Source organism: Anastrepha obliqua, chromosome 4, assembly GCF_027943255.1.
Source record: "Anastrepha obliqua isolate idAnaObli1 chromosome 4, idAnaObli1_1.0, whole genome shotgun sequence".
In the NCBI taxonomy this organism is placed as follows: Eukaryota; Metazoa; Arthropoda; class Insecta; order Diptera; family Tephritidae; genus Anastrepha; species Anastrepha obliqua.
In genome coordinates, this window is record NC_072895.1 from 67,951,295 (window position 1) to 67,969,995 (window position 18,701).

At 36.4% G+C, this 18,701-nt stretch overlaps 1 long non-coding RNA gene across 1 annotated transcript; it reads left to right on the forward strand.

Annotated features, from left to right (window-relative positions):
- The first annotated feature begins 9,855 nt into the window (after positions 1–9,855).
- Positions 9,856–18,037, forward strand: LOC129244991 (uncharacterized). The gene is made up of 4 exons (XR_008582393.1): positions 9,856–10,093; positions 10,185–10,339; positions 17,198–17,299; positions 17,368–18,037. It is a non-coding gene; the product is annotated as an uncharacterized LOC129244991 (long non-coding RNA).
- Positions 18,038–18,701: the final 664 nt, after the last annotated feature.

The window sequence follows — 18,701 nt, forward strand, 5'->3', positions numbered from 1 at the left end:
GGCTTATTGACATCGATGAAAAGCAAAGAAGAGCAGGTGTCAAAAATGTTGATTTTTGCCTCCTGGGTATTCAATTTCTAAGCCTCAAAACTAATAAAAATGAAATAACTCAGAAATACAATCAACACAGTTTTGTAGAACAGAAAGAGTTCCATCGAATGTTCCCTTTGCCAAACAGTAAATAAATCGCTGCAAAATAAAAGAAAATATAAAAACGTTGTGAATTTATTCCCAAACCCAATATATTAACATAACTTCAAGTTATGACCCATGGCCCTCTCTAACGCGTTTCTGAACTACATCATGAGCCGCTAAATGACAATCAAATAATAATCATCATTCCTTTCTACCGAGTGACCCTGTTTAGATAAAATAAGAGAAATAAAAATAGGAATAAAAATAAAAAAATGTATTTTCAATAAAACGGATGTCGCAGCCGGATTGTATATCAAAGAAACCACTAGAAGAGTTAACCAAAAGAAGAGTAAAATCGAATCTGTCCCCGACTAGAATTACAGTGAGGCATGCCGAAGAATCAGTTAGGCCCGAATTAGGCAGGCCTTACTGAGGCACGCCTCACTATTACCTTACCAGGCCCATGCTAGGCAAGACAAAGATTGGCATGCCAGAACAATACCAAATTTGGTTGTGGCCACGAAAATCTGTGTCTGACAGTGTCTCACTTAGGCATAAATTGGAATCCCTAACTGATTTGTAGAAGGGCATCCGGAGTATTACCGAAGTTCGGTTTTTCGAACCTGCGCCTAATAAGGCAGATGTGTAGCGATACTTTTCTGGACTTGGGCCTAGTTTGGCTGCCTTATGAGGCGCAAATTTGGAATACGGTCTGCCTTATTTGTGCCTAATCACCGCCTTACCAAAATTTCTAGTCGGGTCTCTTGGCTGCAAGTACAATGGATCAGATTCTTGAAAAATTAACCTTATGAAATGTTCTATAAAACTTCTTCGGATGATTATAATTTTCTCCTTTCGGATATTTCACCTAAAAGAGGAATACTAAAACTATACGAAACTGTTAAGTCACTTCCATTATACACCACCAGTAAAGGAAGAAAAACATAAAGATATTAGGAGTTTACTACCATACATCCCCCGTTTTTCAAGAATATTTTAAGAATCTCAAAACCTCGAAATGATAACACATTTTAAAATAATCAACAATCGTTCATAACTTATTTCACTAAATTTAAATAAAACTCGTAGTTCCTTAAGTCATTTATAGGAGATTCAGTTAATTTTGAAAATGGCCTTAGTCAATTCCAATTTTAAAAACAACATTATGTATGAAATAAAATATCCTATTCACAATAAGTCTCGGTTAATCATGGCTAATAAAATTCTAAATAAAAAGGTCGGATGGTCGAATGAAATCCATTAAATATCTCAAGACAAGAAATATATGATATATATTTATGGGAAGACTTTACACGTGGTTGGCGTCATAGCTCAGGACTGAAGACAGAATTGCGCTGGCAGCAATTTTAGATCATTCAATTCACATCATTTTAAATGGTAATTACTTTCCCAATTCGTTATTTATATATTGGTCAATTAAAAATTTATGCACATATTTCTGAGCAGCCCTATATAATTACAATATACATTTTGTGATTTATCGATTCTCGAAAAAAAAGAGTTCAGTTCATTTTTTCAGTATTGAAGAACAATAAAAAATATAAAATTTGTGTTGTCTAATCCCTTAAATTATATATACCTATATATAATATATAATTGGCGCGTACACCCTTTTTGGGTGTTTGGCCGAGCTCCTCCTCCTATTTGTGGTGTGCGTTTTGATGTTGTTCCACAAATGGAGGGACCTGCAGTTTTAAGCCGACTGCGAGCGGCAGATATGAGGAGCTTTTTCATGGCAGAAATGCACTCGGAGGTTTGCCATTGCCTGCCGAGGGGCGACCGCTATTAGAAAAATGGTTTTCTTATTTTTGGTGTTTCATCGAGATTCGAACCGACGTTCTCTCTGTGAATTCCGAATGGTAGTCACTCACCAACCCATTCGGCTACGGCGGCCGCATAATTATAGGCCCTAATAATATTTCGAGTCAGAAACCGTGAAATTCCGAAAGAAACAATTATTTTAATAGTTTATAGTATATAATTGGCAGTAAGGAATTATTTTTCTGTTGACTGCAATAATAAAAAATACATAATGTACATTGTCCTCGATAAATTTTGTACGCTAGTATGTAAGATTGTAAAATCATAGAATAAATAAATTAAAATAAAAACTTCACTTCGATTATGCTCGAAACTCCGTGCCTAGGCTTTATTACGGCGTTATAATCTACCGATTTCCTTACGGTTTTGCTCTTACGTAGTATAAATTAGGAATCTCAGTAATAAAATGAAAACTTAATGACTGTCGCCTCTCCATGCTATTGCGTGACTCAAATCTCATTGTTTATTTTTTACACATTCAGCGCATTTCTGCCATGAAAATATCTTCATTTGCAGCTCGGAAGCGACATAAAAATGTTAAGTGATCCATTTGTATAACTTTTTTATAATTGTTTAGTCAAGCTGTGAGTTTGTAAACTATTAATTGCTGTCAATAGTTATGTTTTCCTGCCAGTGACTCCATTTTAGTTTTTGTTGCTCCATTCAACCGTTCATAATATTTTACTACTCGCCTGTGCTAATCACAACTCAAAGCTTTAACGCTTTGCGATAATAAAAGTTTTGCTGTTAATCGACTGGCAGCTCTCCCACCGCCGTGCACATAAATGATTATAGTTAATATACCGACAAATACACAGTTACATATGTACATGTTTCCCTCACAGTTACACCTCAATTCCCCATTACCTGCCAAACACCTGGTTCGATTGCTGATGGTGGGGGAAATCTTATTAAAAGTTGGCATGTTTTGTTGCACGTGCATTGCATGCTTTCTTAACTGCCACAAACACTAACAGTTTCAAGGGAAATGGGGAAATGTATGAACATCCATCTATGTATATGTGTGTGCGTGTTTGTATGTGAGTAGAATTGGCTACAAAGTAGCTTTCATATTTCAATATAATTATGACCGCATTGCCACCGCTAAGTAAACCACGCACACTTTTACATCTTAACCGCACTCATTTGTGCCTCTTCATTCATTGGTACTTCCCATCGGCAGAGCTATCAAAGTCTTGTCATTCTCATCACCCCTTGCGAGCTCCCATATAGCTCGGGCACGAATTTATTAGGTAAATGCGTGCAGTGAAAAACGTCAGCAACTTGACGGTATACTCAGTGTTGCACGTACATACACCCATATGAATATGTAAGGTAGTCGTATATGATAACAACAACATGCTTTCACATATACATTGAAGTGTATGTATGTATGTATGCATTTATATGCGTGCGTCGCCGCTAGCTGCCTGTTACAAAAACAAATTATGCTGAGTTTATCACCAGCAACAACAACAAAAACAATATCGCCGCAGCATAATAATTGGTAAAGCACTCACACACGCGGTAGCAATTGCGTTTGCCCCAAATTGTGGCAACTATGTGTGCGTATGTGTGCGTGTGTGCAGCACGTCGCTAAAATCCTTCGATAATTATTTATCCGCAAAACATGTTCAAACAGTGTTGGGGCAACACGTACTCTCTTGCAACAGCGGCAAATTATAGTGTGCGCGGCGCCACCGCTGACAGACAAACCTTGACTACAAATACCTATATTTGATAGTTAGTTTGTGCGTATGTATGTTTGGATGTGTGGATGCAGGTGTACGGATATGACGATCAGGTGTGCAAATATTCCTGTATTCAAAATTTCTAGCTCTCTATGGCGGCTATTGCCGCAGCAACTACGGTGATAGTCGCGTTAGCTGGCACTAAAGTTGTTGTAGTTGCTGCCATTCGCGGCCTTAGTTGATGGCATATCCGTACAAATAACAGTATGTTGCCTAAATGTGGCACGTACACGCGCAGTGGCTCACGACTTACATCGTTTGTGGCATACATAAATGCCGGGTTGAGCTTTACCTTTTGGCTTATTTGCAAAGCGAGGGTATGAAAATAAAAACTGCGTACAAAGTAAAATGTTAGTTGTTATACAGAGAAAGATTTGTGTAATTTAAGGCATGAATTGCCGTTGATATAGTTTGAGGCTGCGAAATCTTATACCATATCAAACGAAAGGGTGATTCTACCAGTCCCTTTACTGCCTTCAGCAAAAGACTTCTTTAAGATCACGTAAAAGTGAATGAGCGTTCGCTTAACTGAGCACAACGAAACAATAGCTCCAATTATACAGAAACCAATTTATGATTCTGCGTGCAGCAGAAAAGATATCTCTGAGGGTCATATGAGTGTATTTATATATAATTGGCACTTTTATGCTTTGCTGGGTATTTCGTCAAGGTACTCCTTTAGTTCAGGGTGGAGCTTTGATATATTATAAAGAGGCCTACAGTTCTAAGCCGACTCCGAACACCACACTTTCATTTTTTTGAAGGCTTTTTATTGCAAAAATACATTCGGCGGTTTGCTATTAACAGTCATTTTGTGACAACAGCGCGTTTTGAAGCCGGGCACTTATTCAGCTAGAGCGGCCGTTTTTTATCTTACTGCTAAAAATGGTATAAAGATTTGCGCAATTTCTAATAAATATTTTAATATTTAATGCGACAAGCTTGACATGCTCACCATAGTAATGGTGACAGCAGTAGAAAGCACAGATAATATAAATATCCCAATGCTCCCACGCCATTCCATTGTCTTGCTATGACGAAGTACGAATGGCAATGGTGTAGCTAAATAACAAAAAAGCCGAGGGTGTCGACGAACTGCAGGCTAAGCTATTCAAATACGGCAGTGAGGAGCTGCTGCTATGCTGCTGCTATGCAACCTGAAAGCAGGCTTCTCGGCAGAAATTTAAGTGTGGTCTGCCCAATCCATAAGAATTGCAATCTTCGCCGACTATCACAGTATTAGTACTCGAAACACAGCATGGAAGGTCCTATTGAGAGTATTATATAAAAGGCAGAAGTCCACTGTCAATCAATACCATAAATATGACAAGTCTTAGAAAAGACTCATGAAAACTGGTTTGGCGAGCGCCATCTATTTGTTGACTTTAAAACGTTTTCGATAACACGAAAAATAGCGTTCTTTGAATTTGGTTAGAGTGACAATGATGTAAAATAACGTTGAACAGGGCCAGAGTTGTAAGATACATCGCCGAGCCGCTTGAGACCAAGGACGGATTCAGAGGAAGTGAATTATTTAACTTGAAGCTAGAAAATATTGTGCGAGCTGCATTTATCAATCGATCAGGTGCCATATTTTATTAGATCATAAAATTGTTACCCAAAAAAGCGTGTACTATAGGCACACAGTTGTCAACATAGAATTGTTAGATCATAGGTTAGGTTAGGTTACAAGTAGTTGCCACTCTTCGTGACAATGTAAAGCGGCCTACTAAGGCCAGAAGGTCCATTGTAATACCAATTGTTTGTCCACAAATCTTATCCTCTGATTCCCGAGGTGGTGCTGTCATTTTGATAAACGATGAGAAATTGTGGATAGTTGCACATTCCAAATCAATCAGACATCCAAAGAAGTAAGAGTTTAGACAGCCATGCCACGTTCTCGCAAGAGCAGAACAGTGGCGGAAAATGTGTCCAACACTTCCCATCTTCCTGTCGTTCCTGTAGTTGCGAAAGAAGTCTTTAGCTAACAAGCCAGACCTGCCTACTTAGTGTTATGTCATATGAATGGTTACAAAACCTGCAGCCGTGAGAATATTATATGTACCACCAACTGATTGTAGAAGAGGAAGAGGAAGCCCATCTTTGAGAACAACTTAGCTGCACCACACGTGTGAAGCTCGACCGAATTCGAATATTAGGTAACGAAACCACTGTTTATCATCGTGATGCCTTCTCTCGCTCGAAAGCGGTACCTTTAAATTCTGCCACATAGCCATAGCTTTCGTTGGCGTCAATGTAATTTTTCTTTTTGGCCGAAAAACTGGTAAATAGAGTAGCAGAGGAACAAATTAAACTAAAATTGCATAGCTTTTTTATATTTCTCTCTCTGTATCTTTCGCTTTGTCTTGTCACTTTTGTTCTATTGTTTATCACTGTTTGATTAAAAGTCGCAAAACCAAGGTGTACGAGCCTTCGCTCTGGAGTTTCATCATCTTGTTCGCGAAAATGGCACACGTTAATTCCAGTTTTCCAAAATGATAATTAGTACTAAAATGTTCCGTATAGTATCCAGTCAAGGTTTGTAAGCCCTCTCTAACCAGGTTTAGGAGCCTATTTGATGCCCTTCTGGAGGGAAGGATAAACTGTTTAGCCCGCCTCTATCCTGAATTATACATTCAGTACCTTTTTGAATTTCTGCCTTCCCAGTCAATGATAACTTTCATTATGTGGGCTTTAGTGGGGTCACAAAAAAGTAGCGCCAATTGCGCTAGGTAGTACACCTGTTCGTTGCCATCATACGCTTCATATCCTGGTAGATCTCTTTCCTACCAGGATATTGAGGACCGTGCAGCATTCCTCAACGAGTTTGGATATTATTATGTGAAAATGCAGTGCACAAAAAGCTGCTGGATTACTTGACAAAATGCAGATTCACCTCAAAGACATTTTCTATCACAGATTTCTTGCCATGGATTTCAGCTTGAGATACTGTGGACTAACCGCCCATGAGTATCGATCATTTAAAGTTCAGCGCAAAGACACCCGCACCAGCTCTACCATCCGCAAGCTTTGACCCAGATTTCTAAATCTGGGTTCCGATGTATGCATTCTGTTTAATATAAAAGTTATTAAAACCTTCGATAGGTTGCTTACTGGTTACATAATCAGTCACAATTTATAGCATTGTCAGTTTCAGCAGTTACGTAATAAGTTTACTGATGCAATTTGCTAACTTTGTATTAAAATTCTGGCATAATTTGTATAAATTTCCTGCTTTGGCTGTTTGAAGATTAAAAAACTAGAACTTCTGCATAGTCGAAATTGTTAACGTTAGGAATACATTTACCAAAGATCGCCTAGCATTCATATATGAGGACGGAAAGTCTCTTAGCCTACCGAAGTGGAAGGCGACAGTTGGGTCTACGTAACCGGAACGATCCAGATTTCAATGCATCCAAGAACTGTCACTACAACAAAAACCTTCAAATATTCATGCGGAACTTCAATGCTGTTATAACAACAATAATGCATGGCGGAGATACAAAAGGCCTTGAAAGCTGTACTATTGCTTCGCTCTGGTATAGTCAATCTAGAAAATTTTTGTCACCAACTAAATTTAGATATCATTTAAAGCACTTTCCATTTTCTCGCAGTAAAAAACCTTTTTTAGATGCATTTACTTCAAAAAGTTTATCATAATCGTTTTTCAACTGGGGTAGCCTCATCAGTTACCTTAACTTGTAATTACAAATTGGAAACCTTCATTTCATGCGCGGCATATTCATGAACACATTCATATGCGGCATGCTTCTTTAAGCCCAATTTCTGTTGGAACTAACCATATTCAAGCGTGTATTTAACATTTTTACAAAAATATTCTGTGTTTAGTAAATGCACAGCATCCTCTTTTCAAAATATATTTTCAACAGAAGCACAAGTTATGACTTGCCGCTGAACGTTTGCGGCATAAATACATATGATACACGAGTATTCGTAAATGAGTGTGTGTGTACGGTATTTGTGAGTAGTTGTATTTGTGCATTTGTTCGTATTGCATATTTCGATGTTTTGCTTGTTTTCAATTTCCATTTCAAAACAATTTTGTGATTTGCGTGAAAGTTCTCATCAAGATTGCAACATGTTGCACTAAAATTGCAGGCAATGCAAACATACAAATACATATTTACTTACACGCAAATGCACACATTGAGTTGGTATGAGTATCGATGTGTCGCATGCATATCAATGGCTCAATGGAAAGCATCACATTTCAATGAATTTATAAATGAATGCGGGCTAACATCCATGCATAGGATAGTACCTTTATCCACACACAGAGGCCGTTTGAGGGCATCTCTGCATTTACCCAGCAGAGAAGTCCAGTAGTAGTACCGAGCTATTGCGCTTAAAGTGAATTTAGAACCACAAATAGCTATCGCTTCTACTCTTTTTCATATCAGCAACTGAGTGATGTCCTGAGCGCCAAATTTCTCGCGATCTATAATTTTTTTGAATTTTGGAACTAGGGCCAAATTCGACAGAAGAGAAGCCTTCAAGTTTCGATTCAGTCTCCTATTCGACGAAATAAAAATAAAGTCTTATATTTCTAACTCCAGTCGAACTCCATTGCACTTATACATCGCGAAATATACAGTACTGCGAATAATTATAAACAAAAGGTTTTTCGTGAATAGCTGGCCGTCATCAAAAGCTTACAAACATAAACCGTAAATATTTTTTATCGTTGGATCTTAAGAGATTTTTTAACTGAAAAATAAATTAATAGAGTTAGGCTTTGTTTTTAAACAATTGTACGTTATTTCATATTTACTCCTACAAAAGATTTTAGTATCACTTGTTGTTATAAGAAAAATGCGGACAAAATTACTTTCGGTCTTATAATTATGCACAGTACTGTATGAGGCTTAAAATAATGCGTAAGTTGATTGTTCTGGCTGTTGTCACACACTGCATATACATAGGTAGTAACTTGTTTTAATGCAATTTTTTTTAAATCAGTCGCGCAACTCACAATTTAAAATTTAAATAAAAAAATTAAAATTGAGAATTCCAAATGGTTAAGAATGTCGAAACCACTTCTACCTTATTGAATGTGCCTTGGTCATTTGCATTATTTATTTCCCCCCCTCATGCTATTTATTTACTTTTATTGTAAAGGGTTTTCCAATATCAAGTGTTATCTATCGCTATCGAGAGATGATTAACGATTTTGTATGGCCGGTTATGGAAAATTTCATGAATTGGATATTGTCCTGTAAGCGTGGTCACGGTGGTCATTTGCTTGATGTTATTTTCCACTATTAACTGCATACCTTCCTCCTTATAATGAAATAAACATCCGATCATTTAAATTAAAAAATAGTATTTTTCTTTGACTATCAAAATAACACCTTTTTTTAGATAATCCTATATTTAATATTATTTATTACTTTATTTATTATAGCACCAGTGATGAAAATCTTTATAAAGAAGCTCTGCATATATTTTGTAGAATTTTATACCGGTGTGGAACTACGAACGAAAGTGACACAAAATCAAATCCATTGAGTAATGCATCCGATTTATCCGCGAAACGATACTGCGAAGTCAAGAACCAGCATTTGAGAGATACAGAAGGTTGCGTATTCTGTGGACCACAAATTCCGCACCCATTCAATTTAAGAGAATCAGTTGTTGATCTAACGTAATTTTAGATTTCGGTTTACATTTTTATGTATATAAAAAACGTTTATTATTCCATTATCTTTGCTATTGCGTGAACTAGTCATGGTTGTAAATTTGCAGGAAGTGTAGCAGTTCAGACCCCGAAGATTTCCTTACTGGGTAAATAAACAAATAGAGGGCATGCAATAACTTGCATATTTAAGTCATGTTGCTGCTCGTACTTTGCTGTTATTGAATATTGATTTTCGGTACTTCGTTGCCTAAATTCAGTCAAAAATATTGCAGTCAGTCACAAAATGTTTGATGATGTATTCGAAATATAGTTGCGTTTAGAGAAAAAAACTTGTTATTCGTATAGACATTTCACTGAATGCCAATCAATTCTATGGGAGCATGTTTCTGTCAATGTCCGACTATTGTATTTTCAATTTTCCTCGTTTCATCACAATTTGCATACAATTCTAAAATATAGCTTGCCAGAAAAAAATTACTGCTTCGTATTATTTCATATGTAGTCATGTATCCGAAAATTGTGGAAAGAATTTGTGACTTGTACTTTTATTGACATTTACAATATTTATTGCTTAGGCCAATAGTAATGAAGATCTCTGCGTGTATATTTGTTGAGGTTTGCAGAAACTAGGATTAAAACATATCCTTCAAGATTTTGTTTGCTATTTTAGTACCCAGCCAGCGCTCGAAGGACTAGCAAAAGTTCGGTAAGTTGGAGCTATTTTATATGTTTTGAAAAATCTAAAAGTGGTATTCGTCTTATAATAATCTTATGATTTATATAATTTTGCGAAAAAGCCGTAGGGATGGAGACGCGAAAACGTAAAATGAAATTCCATTACCCACTCAGGAAGAAATTCGTCATGTGGTACTTTACGTCAGCTTAAGTCTGCAGAAATGTTCAGTGAATTCCAAGCTCCATATAAAATAAACACAGTATCGTAAAACGATTTGTAAGTGGTATCAAAAACTCAAAACAAAATTTAGGGCGGACCAGACAAATATGACACTAGGCAAAAATTAGCGAAGATGCGCGAGTGGCACAATAAATGTTAGCTAGTGAATTGCGCTTGAGTCCAGTAGAAGTATCGGGAATATTGCGAAATAATTCACAGTGCTCTAAATAATCTTCTCATGGGTATCATGAATTTTGAATGAGGAACAAGCTCCAGTACGTTTTTCTCAATTTCTCTTAAGAAAGGTCAAGAACTGAGAGTCTAGAAACTAATTCGATTGCAACAGTTGACAAAGCTTGTCATTAAAAGTGTGACCCGGAAAGTAAAAAGCAGTGAATGGTATGGAGTCTACAAGAAGAAAATCCACCTGTTAAAGTCGGACAACAAAAGTCAGCAATGAAATTGATGATGAAGCTCTGTATTCGACCATTCCAAAAAAAAAATTAAACTAAGAAGCAGGATAAAATCAAACTGCTTATCCAGCTTAATCCATATACACAAATCTTAAGTGATAAGTCTAGATTAGATAAGACTAGTCTTAAAGAAGAGCGCAAGTTACTTGACCACTGGAAGCAAATTTCATCTATCGTAACAAACCTCAATTCGGTAAAAAATTTTCACTGATCCATGTGAAGGATTCTCGAACAGTGGTTTTCCCAGGGCTGACACTCTCTCCTTCCAAAAAATCCTTTTCTTTTTCTCTGGTTGTTTACAACTGTGACAGTGTGTGTTGTGAGGAATGCCCATTTTTGCTCCTTGTTCCCCGAGAAACCAGAAGCCAGTTATCACGGCCGTGAGTCTGCAGGCATCCATTCGGGAGAATTGACGTTTGTTTGTGATTGTAGGTGGGCCATAACGTTCTGTAAGTAATGAAGAATTCCTAGACGGGATCCTATTTTTGACGTGATAACGTCTTATAATTCGATTTAACAGGCTGCACGCACGAAAAACTGTGTCGTTACCTTGCTCATTACTGTTCATATGTAGTTACCTTGCTCATTACTGTTCATATGTAGTTACCTTGCTCATTGCCGTTACCTTGCTCATATTAGTGTTACCTTGCTCATTACTGTTCATATGTAGTTACCTTGCTCATTGCCGTTACCTTGCTCATATTAGTGTTGCCTTGTTCATTACTGTTCATATGTAGTTACCTTGCTCATATTAGTGTTACCTTGCTCATTGCCGTTACCTTGCTCATATTAGTGTTACCTTGCTCATTAGTGTTACCTTGCTCATATTAGTGTTACCTTGCTCATTGCCGTTACCTTGCTCATTGCATTGAATGAACTGCAAGCGAAAGGGCGGAACGAACGACAAAGCAAACAAAGCAAACGAACGGCAACGTTCGATATCTTGCTCTCTCCTACTTAAGTGAGCGTATATATGTATGTATGTATATGCGCAAATGTACATATATAAATTCACGTTTTTGTATTTGCATATGCCTTCTTATTGATTATTATTAATTTGATTCACTTGAAGAATTTAAAATAAAACCAAGTTTGTTAATATTACCTGTTGTTTTAATGTTATAATTATTAATTTTTTTATTATATATGAAGGAAAAAATGTATGGTAATATTTACCATATACCTTATAAGATATGTTGTCTATACTAATATTATAAAGAGGAAAACTTTGTTTGTTTGTAATGAATAGGCTCAAAACTACTGGACCGATTTTAAAAATTCTTTCACCATTCGAAAGCTACATCATCCACGAGTAACATGGATTATATTTTATTTTGGAAATAGGGCTCGAGATATAGGTCAAAACGTGGACCCGGGTAACCTTCGGATGTGTATGTACAATATGGGTATCAAATGGAAGCTGTTAGTGAATGCTTTAATACGGGGTAGTTTTCATACCTATTGATGACTAGGGTCTCGAAATATATGCCAAAACGTGGACCCGCCGTGTCTTTGAACCGAATTAAACCAAACTTACACACATTGTTAAGTAGGTATTGAAGATGATTTCCGTATAGTTTGAATACCTATTGGTAGATAGGGTCTCAAGATATAGGTGAAAACGTGGACCCGGGTAACCTTCGGACGTGTATGTACAATATGGGTATCAAATGAAAGCTGTTGGTGAATGCTTTAGTACAGAGTATTTTTCATGCCGCTCCGTGACTGGGGTCTCGAGATAGAGACCAAAACGTGGACCCTAGAATGTGTTTGTACAATATGGATATCAAATTGAAGCTGTTGGTGAATGCTTTAGTACAGAGTGTTTTTCATGCCGCTCCGTGACTGGGGTCTCGAGATATAGGTCAAAACGTGGACCCGGGTAACCTTTGGTTGTGTATGTACAGTATGGGTATCAAATGAAAGCTGTTGATAAGTGCTTTAATACGGGGTAGTTTTCATACCTATTGATGACTAGGGTCTCGAAATATATGCCAAAACGTGGACCCGCCGTGTCCTTGAACCGAATTAAACCAAACTTACACACATTGTTAAGTAGGTATTGAAGATGATTTCCGTATAGTTTGAATACCTATTGGTAGATAGGGTCTCAAGATATAGGTGAAAACGTGGACCCGGGTAACCTTCGGACGTGTATGTACAATATGGGTATCAAATGAAAGCTGTTGGTGAATGCTTTAGTACAGAGTATTTTTCATGCCGCTCCGTGACTGGGGTCTCGAGATATAGGTCAAAACGTGGACCCGGGTAACCTTTGGTTGTGTATGTACAATATGGGTGTCAAATGAAAGCTGTTGATAAGTGCTTTAATACGGGGTAATTTGTTATGTTATGTAATGTAATGTAATGTTATGTTATGGTATGTTATGTTATGTTATGTTATGTTATGTTATGTTATGTTATGTTATGTTATGTTATGTTATGTTATGTTATGTTATGTTAGTTATGTTATGTTATGTTATGTTATGTTATGTTATGTTATGTTATGTTATGTTATGTTATGTTATGTTATGTTATGTTATGTTATGTTATGTTATGTTATGTTATGTTATGTTATGTTATGTTATGTTATGTTATGTTATGTTATGTTATGTTATGTTATGTTATGTTATGTTATGTTATGTTATGTTATGTTATGTTATGTTATGTTATGTTATGTTATGTTATGTTATGTTATGTTATGTTATGTTATGTTATGTTATGTTATGTTATGTTATGTTATGTTATGTTATGTTATGTTATGTTATGTTATGTTATGTTATGTTATGTTATGTTATGTTATGTTATGTTATGTTATGTTATGTTATGTTATGTTATGTTATGTTATGTTATGTTATGTTATGTTATGTTATGTTATGTTATGTTATGTTATGTTATGTTATGTTATGTTATGTTATGTTATGTTATGTTATGTTATGTTATGTTATGTTATGTTATGTTATGTTATGTTATGTTATGTTATGTTATGTTATGTTATGTTATGTTATGTTATGTTATGTTATGTTATGTTATGTTATGTTATGTTATGTTATGTTATGTTATGTTATGTTATGTTATGTTATGTTATGTTATGTTATGTTATGTTATGTTATGTTATGTTATGTTATGTTGTGTTGTGTTATGTTATGTTATGTTATGTTATGTTATGTTATGTTATGTTATGTTATGTTATGTTATGTTATGTTATGTTATGTTATGTTAAAGTATATTATGTTATGTTAATGTTAACTCATTCTCTATATCCATACAAAATATCTATCAAACAAATAAAATTAAAATTTTCTTTTGAAAATGCAACCATTCAATCAGTATTTTCTTATGACGTTAACACGTTAAGCTATCGTCAGTAAACCGACTTTACAGACAACCTCTTTTTTATGTCATTTTAGATATTTGTTATGTAGACGGATGTACAATTTTAGCCATGGATACTTGCACGATGGCACAAAGCGTTAAAATTATTGAACCTTTTATGGAAATGCTCGATCTTTAGGAATCACTTCTTGGAAGTGATTTTTTTATGGAAATAATCATCCGAATGAATCGATAATTTAAAGGTTGATGAAAATATTTCTAGAAACTGGTTCTGCCGAAGATAAGAAAATGACTATCAGGACTACATAGGCATTCATGAATCGACTGATTGGCGGATTTTACCTGTAGACCTGTTCATAAAGGAATTTAAATTATATCATGTCACATTTAATTTCTAAGAGTCGTATTTTGGATAAAAATAGTGAAACCTGAAAGAATCTAAAATTGTGAACTGTTCCATGCGATGAATTTAACCTCTGAGCTATCATATCGACTGTCAAATTTGGATCAGCTTCCACGAGTTCGAGCAAGGCGTCGGAGTTAAAGACTTCAAGACGACCAGCGCGCGGGGCATCCTCCACGTCGCAGTTACCACTTCGGAATTTTGAAAACCACTTTTGGGAAGTATAAAAAGATAAAAATATAGGATACTCTTTTATTTCAGTCTATGGCTGTTAAGGGGATAGCATTAAAAGAAAGCAAATTTTTTTTGGGTTATCCTAATGGATATTTTATTGGGATGCCTCCTTCAAAAATCGAAAAATAAAAAAATAAGGTTTTATGAAAAATATTTTGGTTCCAAAATTGTTGTTATAAAAAATTTATTTTATAAGAAAACGTAGTCGCACGTCGATTTTAAGATTCATGTTGTTTAGTGTAGAGAAGCATCACGTCAGCGCTCTTTCCTGCTCGATTTAACACCATTCCTTGTGTAAATTAAGTTTTATTACCTTTCTCCCACACAAGCATGCATATATGTACTACAAACAAATATTATACACACATATTACACACACATACAAACACCTGTAATTAACCCCATAAATCCACTTCGTACTAATTGCAATCACACGCTTCACGTGTCAATTTATTAAAAACAAATCAATGAACTTTCTGCTCCAATTCCACTTGACGATTGTTGCTGCAAACCGCTAGCGCTTTTGCTACCAGAACTCTCACATTTTTGACCTCAAACACTTTTAACCCGTAAACTACATACCAGCCAATAATATCACAACAAAAGCTCATAAATTGCGCTGCCTTACTCACTTGCTGGCAGTAGCTCATGTGCGGTATGAGGCGCGCCACATGCGCAATAAAGATCTTTATATTTACGCTTTTACAACATCATAATTTAGTACAGACAAATGTAATCAGCCGCTACTAATCGCTGCCACAAACCAAATGCCAGCAAAGAAAAATCTGAGAAAAAATCGAATGCAGAATAACTCGCAATGTCAGTAGTTGCATGCCACGACGCTTACCTGTTGTAAAAACAGTGCTTGCCACCGCCATAATAACCCATAGTTATAGCAAATGCAGCTAATTAAATTTCGCTAATAGCGCTCATAAAAGCTGCTAAACTGAAATGGGGTGCAGTTGGTTGGACGCTGCCCCTTCCGCTCCACCTCCCTCCCTCGGACTAGCAAAATTGTATTAGAAGTGTTAAATAATAAAAAGGCGAACTTAATAACCATGAATTATGTTGGTAAAATTACATGCAAAGACAGTCGTTTAAATGGCGCCAATTGCAAAGCCAGCTGTAGTGCAAAATGAGCGCGTGTAAGAAAATACTTTCAAAATAAAATGAAAAAAAAAAAACAAAGTTAAAAAAATCGTTAATCGTTGCTCAATGGTGTGGCAAATATGACCAGCGGGTGAGCCGAGCACAAATCACTAAGCTTCGCTGTAAGTGTTGTGCAAAACATGATCTCTACACTCGGCCCGACCCAGCTACCGGCTACAGCAGCTACTTGTACGTGTTGCATGCGGCGTCTAATCTCAAATCAGCGCTTAAGCGCGCATAATTAGTACACTTGGAGCAACAACAAAATGCTGAATGAAGAATAGCAGCCTGAAATTTCGCGCACTCGCTATTCGAATGGAGTCTGATGCTGGTCAGCTGAGCTGATTGCTGGTTAAAACCCGAAGGCTAAGTTTTACTCCTGATTGCTTTGATGTGGACGAAAGGTGTCGACGAAACTATTAAAGTGTAGTAAACGGAGTCAAGCGACGATTAATGGCTAGCAAGAATATTATGCCTATAATAATACGAAAGACAAGCGGAAAAATAAGGCCCCAATTTCAGCATAGCAGGCTTCTTGGTTCATAAAATTGTTTTGTATATAACGCTCGTTGGGTGCAAGAGTGTGATAAAAAAAATAGTTCATATGTATTCTTATATAATCGTATATTATCTATTAATTTTATTACATTAAAAGAAAATGTGTAATAAATTTGAAACTTCTAAGCCTGTTTGACGCTATTCTGGCGCGAAGTGTCTGTAAGAAACTATAGGGTGATTCAAGGGCGATGCGAGTCTTTGACAGCAATTTTTTGGGATTTGTTAATATTTCCTTCAGCAACAACGCATAGAAGTGATCCAAACGTTTTACGAAAATGGTTCTTTCGCAAGAAGCGCTGAGGCACTATTTCACCTAAATAAATACCGTTTTTCAAGAAAAAAATATGCACCCGCAAGGGTGGGCTGGGCTGATGTGGTTTTTGGGTTGGCCGGTTCATCGGACCTTTTTCTTCAAAATTGATGTCGATTACGCAGTTGTATGCAGTTCTCTGCGAACGTTATCGTGACACAAAAACAAAATCTATGGAATAGATAGAAAATCGCGACGTACAAATTCCTGAAATACAGAATCTCAAAACACAAAATCCAGGCACGAACAAGTCCGGACCATACATAACACCGAGAAGACACAATTCAATCAAAACATTCAGACACAAATTAAATCATGGCTTCTGTTACTTTTGTTTGTATTAAACAATTCAACTCTAAATAAAATAATTACAGTCCGTCTATGTATTAAAGAAATGTCATTATACTTATGATAATATTTTTCCAGTCATTAATTTTTTCCCCATTGTACAGGAAAGTGGTCCAAAATTAAAGAACAAACCTCAAATTTCAAAATAGCGAAGATGTAGTGAAAAATTCGAGACTGATAACAAAATGGCTTGGATTTTCGTTGAGGTAAATAATTTAATAACTAATGAAGTTCAAAATATAAAGTACTAATGACAAGTATTTATTTGAAATAGAAATCATAACATCAAATAAAGCGGGAATTAAATTTGGATCCATGTATAAGCTAAGTAGATAAAAAAGAAATAATTTAAGAGTGCACTGATTCTGTGCGAAGAGCAAGACTAATATCGCGACTTAAATAAATTATACTGGCGAACAAGCTATAGACAATTCACCATCGAAGGACAATCACGACCCGATATTTACCGATGTTGATGTTGATAATAAGATCTTAAAACCGTGTCAAATAATTTCATCTATTACCGTAGTAAATAATAAAATTATTTCTGAATTTCATCTTCAAATTTACCCTCAAAATGGATCACCAGGGAGAAGCATACTGTAACCTTCTTTCCGTTTACCAAACTATATGAATGCAAAAATGTAGTGTAGTCGCACTAAAGACTCCCATAACAGACGGTGTTTGAGTGTATGGCGAGGCTCATCGGAATCAGGCTATCAGGAGATTGACTGCCGCTCCAGTATTCAGGAAGCTTTGACTTGTAACTGACAGCAAATGCGTTCCGCTTTGTTGTTTGTAAAAATTCAGCTAAAATGAGGGAAAAACGCAAATGGTGACTTTCTGAGAAAAGGAGCATTGAGGCACAGCTCAAGTAAGAGCCAGGATGGAGATGTCATTATAGTAATTTCACGGCGAGCAGGGAGTTCTCAGTCTACAATGATTTCGATGCTGTAGAGTGATTTTCATTTATATTTATTAAATTTCTTCATATACCTATAAATATAACCTTCAAGTAGTCACGTAAATATACAATTTGAATGAAAACCGCAGAGGACTCTCTAAATTCGATTTCCTTCAAATGTTCTAATTAAATACCCAGTATGTTTGCAAACAAGCTAATTCTGTATATTTGATGAAGCGGGGTTCGATTGCAGCGGTTAAATATGTATTTTCGGCATGACTATAACTTGAAGGCAAGGTGTGAGTGCGAGTTTGAAAATTTCAAAAAGAAGAAGAAAGTATTTTTTTTATTATCTCTTAGCAGCATCTTGAAGCAGATCTCCCCTTCCTTCTCCGATATTCGCACCGACCTCTCCATCTGTGCTTTGAGGGTTGTGCTAGGCCTATCTTTCCGAGCAGGCAAGATTGGAAAGAGGGGAGAGTTGTTGCGGATATAGATGCCTCTGTTTTCACTGACGGATCCAAAATGGAGTCTAGAGTGGGAGCGGGGGTCTACTCCAAATCAGCCACCATTTCGGTCTCCTATAAACTGCCGGAAACTAGCAGCGTCTTTCAAGCAGAGGTCTTCGCGATCCTGCAGGCATGCAAAATGCTCCGGGATCGCTGTTGGGAGGGAGACATTAATATTTTTCCGATAGCCAAGCC